The sequence below is a fragment of the Oryctolagus cuniculus genome, chromosome 11 (assembly GCF_964237555.1).
Source record: "Oryctolagus cuniculus chromosome 11, mOryCun1.1, whole genome shotgun sequence".
In the NCBI taxonomy this organism is placed as follows: Eukaryota; Metazoa; Chordata; class Mammalia; order Lagomorpha; family Leporidae; genus Oryctolagus; species Oryctolagus cuniculus.
This window is the reverse complement of record NC_091442.1, coordinates 114088718-114096782: the sequence shown is the minus strand read 5'-3', so window position 1 is coordinate 114096782 and position 8065 is coordinate 114088718.

The window sequence follows — 8065 nt, the reverse complement described above, 5'->3', positions numbered from 1 at the left end:
GGGGCCGGAAGCCAGTCACTCTGATATGGGACTTGGGCATCCCAAGTGGCTGCCTAACTGCTGGACCAAATGCCCACTCTGCAGATGGCTCCTTCAGGCGGGGCTGAGTCAGGACAGGCGGCCACAGGGAACGAATTTCGCTTCACTCCATATTCGAGCACCGCAGGGCAAGTCCAGCTCAGCCCCTTCTACGGGGGCTCACGGCCGTAAGCACAGCTCCTGGAGCTGCGGAAGATTCTGTCATTGTCACCACTGTTCTGACATTCGCCCGTAGCTTTCTCATCACACATAAGAATCACGGGATTTCTTTTAAAAATAAAGATGTATTTATTTGAGAGGCAGAGTTACAGAGAGAGGGAGATATAGAGAGAGAGGTCTCCCATCCACTGGATCACTCCGCAAAGACAGCAATGGCTGGAGCTGGGCCGATCCGAAGCCGAGAGCCAGGAGCTTCTTCCGGGTCTCCCATATGGATACAGGGGCCCAAGCACTTGGGCCATCTTCTACTGCTTTCCTAGGCTATAGCAGAGAGCAGGATCGGAAGTGGAGCAGGGGCCAGTGCTGTGTCATAATGTGTAAAGCTGCCGCCTGCAGTGCTGGCATCCCATATTGGTGCTGGTTTGAGACCCAGCTGCTCCACTTCTGAACCAGCTCTCTGCTATGGCCTGGGAAAGTAGTGGAAGAGGGACCATTTAAAAAAAAGACTTTATTTATTTGAGAGGCAGAGTTACAGACAGAGAGGGAGGTCTTCCATCCACTGATTCACTCCCCAAATGGCCCCAACGGCTTGGCTGATCCGAAGCCAGGAGCTTCTTCCAGGAATCCACGTGGGTGCAGGGTCTGAAAGACTTGGGCCATCTTCTACTGTTTTCCCAGGCCATAGCAGAGAGCTGGATCAGAAGAGGAGCAGCTGGGACTCGAACTGGCGCCCATGTGGGATGCCGGCGCTGCAGGTGGAGGCTTAGGCTGCTATGCCACAGCGCTGGCCGCAGGGACCAGGTTTTACGTAGCGTTAACTCCTGGAGTGCAAGACTCATTCAAGCTGTGCCTTGCTTTGCCCCGTGATTCAGATCCTTCTTCATACCGTCTCTCACTCCCCAGTGTCACTGAAGAGACTTGGATAACTGCATAGGATGCTGTAACCGGAGACACAGGGGAGCGGCCTTGGACAGCTGGAATCCCAGTCCAGCTCGCCCCCTAGTGGCAATACCTCCACATTGCAGGCCGGGAACTTAGACATAAAATATCCCCAGGGTGCGGTCTGAGGAGGAGACCTAGAGACGCTTGAACGGCATCTTTGTAACCACGCCTTTCCTGGCCCCCACTCACAGATCCACTTTCTAGATGAGGAAACTGAGGCCCACTGGAACGAATTGATGTTGAATCTGGACGTGAGCATGTTGTCCGGGCGCCTGCTTTGCGGCTCTGATCCTGTTCACTCTCCCAGAAGTGGAGACTCCTGTAGTGAACGGGAACTCGCAGCGGCTGCAGAAAACCTGGAGGGGATCCCCGTGCAGTACGGGGAGGGAGGAGGCTCCGATCCCTGTGGAAACCTCCTCGCTGGGGGGCCTGGCTCTCGTCTCCAGACAGGGAGGGGGCAATTCCGTCCCGTTTGGAGAGGCGTCACCTGGGGGAGTGCATGCAGTAGGTGCTCATTCTCGTCCCTCCTCCAGGCCTGAGGTTTCCCAAGCACGCTTCTAAGAGCACCGCCACACGTGAATGGAGTCCTGCGGGAAACTGTCCCATTGCCATTTGGATTTGAATTGCGCAGGCTCAAACAGCACCATACGGGTAGACGTCTTTGGTGTGATACTCCTCCGAGCCTTGGTTATGTTGAAGGTCATGGTGGCAAATTACGGAGAGTGAACTCTCACTGCTCCCCCGGCACGGGCAGAGCCCCATCGCTGGCTGTGGCTGCAGCCGAGTGGCAGGTCGAGAGGCCTGGGAGGACAGCCCTGGGCTGAGGGGTGGGTTAGGTGGCCACACGTGCAAACCACGATGCCCGTAATTGGACGGGCTGGCCACTTCCTCCTCTGGCTGATGATGTCGGCTCTCCCTGTCCGTAGAGCTCCACCTCACTGGGTTTGACACCTGCCAATCAGAGATGTCTGGGAGAAGCCTTGCGTCTGCACCGCACACGTGCAGACTTTCTGGGCTTGTGGCTCCTCCCCAGACCACGCAGCACCTACTTCCATAGCATTTGCATTTTATTAGCTGCTGTAAACGATCTGGAGACGATTTAAAGTATACGAATGGGAGGGTGCGCTCAGTTCCCATGCAAATCCAGGATTCTGATATCCAAGGGGGGTCCTGGCACCCGATTGCCTGGGATAGGAAAAGAAATCTGCGCTCTGGGCAGGAGGCGAGGCTGGCACTGCTCGGGGCAGGTGTGTGAGGGCTTCCCAGCCTCCCTGAGCCGGCTTCTCTGGGTTGCAACAAGCAAGCTGGGTTGGGTGCTCTGTCCGGGGCAGAGGCAGGGGCCGAGCCTGGTCCACTCCCAGTCCAGGCTCCCTATTTGCCGAGTGCCTGCTACCACAAGTGTTGGCCACCGTAGCAGAGGCGGGAATGAGTAGTCCTGGCTCCAGGGTGTGACAGCAAGGGACCCAGGTGAGGCTAAGACCAGGGAGCGAGGGGGACAGGAGAGGAGGGGGCAGGCTGGAGGCTGGAAGTCCACCTCCTGGGGTGTTCTGGGTGGGAGCACTCCAGCCCACAGGTGACTGGGGTCAATTTGCAGAGTAGAACCTTCCAGACCTCCTGGAAGAAGGGACTCGGTGACCGCGGGCCCTGTAAGGTCGGAGGAGTCCATGCCTGGTCCCCTGCTCCCCGCCAGTGCCCGCAGTGCATCCCGTCTGGCTGTCTCAAGCCTGGGGCCCACCACACCCTGGTGACCAAGGCCCTTCCCTGCGTTCCTCTCAGCCTGCAACCTCTGCAGGCTGCTCCCTTGGTTTGGTTTTGTTTCTGGATGGGTCTGTTGACCCCATGGCCACAGGCGTAGCCCCCCGCTTCCCCAGCCTTCTTGCCTCGGTTACCATGGAGAAGTCGAGTCACCAAGGCTTTGGCTGCCGTCCGGAACCCGGCCACAAGGTGAGCCCTGGAGAACAGCAGCTGGCACTGAGAATGCCCTTCACAGGCGCTATCTCTCTCTGTCATCTCCGCCCACTGTACAGGTGCAGAGGTGGAGGCCCAGAGATGCTGGGTGAGTTGCTCAAGGCCACACAGTGAGTGCCGGAGCTTGGACTTGAATGTAGGCGCTGTGAGCCTGCAGTGCGTGGGGGACATGGACCACGGCAGGGGGAGTGGCGCCACGGGAGGAAGTCCACGGGGAGCTCCCCCTCCCTGCGGCTCTGTAAACTCCTCCTGCGATGAAGTGCCGGGGAGCTTTGAAAGCCGGGGAGGGAGGAGAGGAACTGCCGATGCCGTTGCTGAGATCCGGGCCACAGCCGGGCCAGCTTTGCGAGGCCACACCGCCCGAGGCTCCCTCCCAGGCAGCTGTCTCTGACCGTGAACCTGAAGCCGTTTGACCCTTGTGTTCCCGCCCCAAAGATGAACATGAGGGCAAAGGCTGGAACGTCTTCGGCGATCCTCTCCTTTACACGTTGCACACTCTGATTAAACAAGCGGGGAAACCGAGGCACACATGGAGAGTGCGGTGACTCGCCAATGCCCCGAGACGAGTGGCAGGAAGACCTGGACTGAACGCAGGTCTCTTGGCTTCCCGCACGGGGCCGCGTCTGAGCTCGCTGCCCTTGCTAAGTCCGTCCAGGATCCTCCCTCTGATGCAGGCTCCGCACCCCGCCAGCCCCGGGCTGCTCATCTGTACAGTGGGGCCAGTCAGGACGCTGGGGAGAGCGCACTGACCGCGGGAGGGCCTGGCACGGAGCAGGCTCTGGCTTAACGCCGCGCAGCATCGGTACGTCCCACTCAGCCTGCTGCCCAGAGCATTGCCAAGAACAAACGGAGGCAGGAAAGAGGCAGACACACTTCCGCTCCGAAGCCGCAGAGGTGAGGGGGGATGCAGGCCGCACGCCGGCTCTGGGCGGGGGCTGGGCAGGGCTCTGCCTGCAGGAGACGGATAAGCAGGCTGCCCTGCCCAGTGCCCTTGACCTCTGCCCGCTGGGTCAGTAGAGAGAAAGCAACGAGCAAGCAAACCTAAACCTTCCAATCCACTCTGGAATAGCCCCTGGGGACAGAGCCCTGCGGGCTGGGGTGAGCCAAGGCGGGGGTCCCTGTGCAAGCAGTCCCCAGGGACAGGGGTCCCTGTGCAAGCAAGGGTTCCTGGCACAGCGAGAGACAGGCAGAAGGAGCCAGCACAGTGCACATAATGCATCAAATTGCCACTCAGTCCCCAGACAGCTCTGGGGAGCCACGTGGACTCCATTCCTGCGTGCTCGCCCCACCGAAGGGCGCTGGGGGAGAGCTGCTCAGGGTGGGGGCATCACCGTCCAGGCTCTGCAGCCTGGGGCAAGCTCGGGTCCCTGGTCGAGGGAGCCGGGTCAGGTGCTGGCGGCAGGTGTCCGGTGGAGTGGCTGGATTGGCGAGGGCGGCAGGGCTCGCGGGGTCCCGAGTTTCGGTTCTCGCACCCCACTCCTCTCTGCCCGGTAGGAGAGCGTGAGTTTTCCGACTCAGAGCGAGGCCGGCTGGTAGGCGGAGAAGGGCTAGGAAGAGCAGCAGAAGCAGATGGGACGCCCTGGAGCTACTTTTCCCGGAGAGGCTGGGGCGGGGCGGCAGGCAGTGGGGTGATGGCTGCTGGGTTCCCATCGGTGACCCCACGGGAAGTGCAGCTGCCATCTGTGTCTTCCGAGTTTGGGGACTGCCGGGTAAGCAGCGTGGTGACGCGGAGTCTGAGCATGATTTGCAAACTGGTCTACTGGGGCTCAGCCTGAAGCAGTGGCCTCCTGTCCTCCTTAGGGATCCGACCGACCAGCAGGGGGCAGAAGCGAGCCCTTTCTGATAGAGGTGACCAGGCACAAGGACAAAACTACAGCGGGCGATCAGTGTCGAAGAGACCGGGCCCCCTGTGTCTGCCCCCGGTCATCGTCTAAGTTGGGGTTCTGTCCCCCCAAAGAAGCCCTGTCCTGCTGAACTCATTTCAGGTCCTCGAGCCGGGACGCCTGGCTTGTAGCAGACTCTAGGGGGCAGCGCAAGGATGGGGAGTGTGCGTCTGTCACGGAGACCTGGCTGAGAGAGGGCGTGGGGGGCTGAGGGGAGGTGAGGCCGGTCCGGCGCTTTCCCGGCGGGCGTATTGGCGGGAGGCTGGGCTGTGCTCGCTGAAGCCCACTGGTACTTGGTCGCCGCCCAGCAGAGACCAGAGGCTCTCACCCCCCGGACACAGACACCTGCTCTCTCCCGCGCTCAGTGGGGGAATTCCGAAGTTACTGCAGAAGGAAGTAAAGCAAACTTATTTTGGTGCAAAAGATTTTGAAACACGTGCGTGGCTTTTTTCTGAATATGCATGTCCCACGAACTTTTTTTTTTTTTAAAGGATTTATTTATTTGAAAGGCAGAGTGAGAGAGAGAGAGATGGTCCATCCACTGGTTGACTCCCCAATTGGCTGCGATGGCCAGGGCTCAGCCAGGCTGAAGCCAGGAGCCAATCAGGTCTCCCACGTGGTGCAGGGACCCACGTGCTTGACCACGCCGGCTGCTGCCTCCCAGGGTGTACGCACACCAGCAGGCAGCTGGGATGGCCAGCAGACCTGGACTTGAACCCAGGATGGGCCATGGGCGTCCCAGGTGGCTTCGTGAACACTGCACCAGTGCCTACCCCCTCTTGATTCCATGCTGCACTGACATTGGGAAGTGAGCTGGCACACATGGACACACACGCGGGAACCTGTGCCTGGCCACCAGTGCAAATGTGTAGACACAGGTGCACACTCACTTGCACAAACAGGCGCACAGGACATGGCACATCCACACCAATACCCTGTGTGCACAAGCGGCACACTCAGAAGCACCCACGCTTGGTTTACGTCTCTACAGTTAGGTTCTGAAACCCTTCATGGCTTCTGAATCAGGGCTTTCCAACGTCCACTTTGCACACTAAGGGACGCTGGCAGGAAGTCTCGAGTAATGTCTACGTCAGACCGCTAGGTGGCAGCACAGTGCAGAGCCCAGCCTCCGCAGAGGCCAGAGAGGAGGAGGGGTTTTTGGGGAGGAAGCTGCCTTGCGGGTGACATCAATCCTTTTCCAGAAGGCACGGAGGCCTCCCAGGGGCCACTCATCTCGTCCATTCCTCTGTCAGTTCCCTTTGAATAGTTTTCTTGGTAAAAATGAGGGTGGCGTTGTGTAGTGGGTTAAGCCACAGCCTGCAGCGCCAGCATCCCGTATCCGAAGGCCGGTTCGAGTCCTGGCCGCTCTGCTTCTGACCCAGCTCCCTGCTAATGCGCCTGGGAAGGCAGGAGATGATGGACCAAGTCCTTGGGCCCCTGCCAGTCACAATGCAGACCAGGAGAGAGTTCCAGGCTCCTGGTCAGCCTGGCCCTGCCCTAGGCATTGTGGCCATTTGAGTAGTGAACCAGTGAACCAGTGCATCTCTCTCTCTCCCTCCCTCCTCCTGCTGCCGACTGTCTGGAGTAGCCACTTCTCCCACCCAGCGGGGGCTTCTGTCGCCTGCCATCTTGGAGTTCTCTCAGCGGCTGTTCGGGCTCTAGAAGTGGCTTTCAGGGATCACATATCTGAACAAGAACTCTGGAGCTGTTTCTTTCATCTTTTAGCCAGCAGTGCACTGGACACGAGCACTTCACAGCCTGCGCTGGCAGCTTGGTCGCCTGGGTTAGCGACCGCCGTGGCTCAGAGTCAGGTGCCCGGGGAAGGCGAGCTCGGGCCGTGATGCCCTCTGGCAGCCTGGGCTGGGTTCCCCTGACGGCGTTGGGGGCCTTGGTGGTGGCAGGCGGTGGACAAAGTTAGGGATTTAAATTCTCAGCTTAGATCACGCTGAAAAATAAAATTCCTTATTTCTTCATAGGGCCAAGACTGCCGGAAGCCAAACCCAAAGTCTGATGTCATCGAAGTCTAAGGTACAAGCGAGTGGAATCCGGGATCTTGTTGGATGTCTGATGTCAAAGGTGAGGGGGTCACTGGGAAGGAGAGAGACTCCGAGCGCTGGAATGGTGGCATTGGGCGGCTTCTGACCCTCGCACACCTCGCGCCCCCGCCGCTGCCTCCCTGTCACCGCCGCATCTCTCTGTCCCCATCAGAGCCGGTTCCCTTTGTCAGCCGTGGACTTCGGGGAACTCGGCGCTGGCCACCGCCAGGGGGCAGCACTGCCTCCCCTCGCCGGCCCCTTCCCCGCTCACTGCTCACAGACTTCAGGGCCTCTCGCGGCCTTGAGTACGAGGCTCACCTGGGAGGTGGAGCCAAAGCAATGACAAGAATCTTGGCCAAGAGGATGCGTCACACTCTGGGGACATGCTGAGAGCGTGGCTATCCGGACTTTTGGTCAGGTGGACTTCACCGGGGTCAGGCACCTGCAGAGCTGGTGGGTTCAACCGGATGCAGCAGCGGGCGCGGCTCTCACATTTGCTCAGCGCCGCTGCCTGGCCCCTGCCCCCCCAGTCCGTGCAGTGAGGTCAGGGGGCTGCCATCTTCCTTGGGATTTTGTTGGGCATGGGGGGCTCCAAAGCCTTACAGGGACTGGAATATGGACGTGCGTTTATTCTGCGCCACCTGTTCAGCCACCCCCAGCACGGGACAGAGGGCTCTGCCTCCTCCAAGCCTTTTAGAACGAGTTTGCGTCATCTTGAGGACCACCGAGGGTGGAGAAGCCTGGTCCCTTGCAGTCACTGGGAATAGGGAGCCACGCTGGACGGCAGATGTGCAGCGGCTCAGGGACAAAACTGTTAGGGAGTGAGCAGGCAGAGGGCCGCCCGGCTCCGAGTCGTGCTGACACCTGCTAGTGGCCCAGACTAGCCGCTGCTGCCACGGGTGCGTTCCCTGTCCCCTGCCATCCCTGCAAGGACCCCGAGGGGAGGTGCAGGAGAAGCAGCGCATTGATAAGGGACCACCGCCCCTTTCTCTCTTCAAAAAAAAAAGTTTTTAACAAGATTTATTCCTTTATTTATGT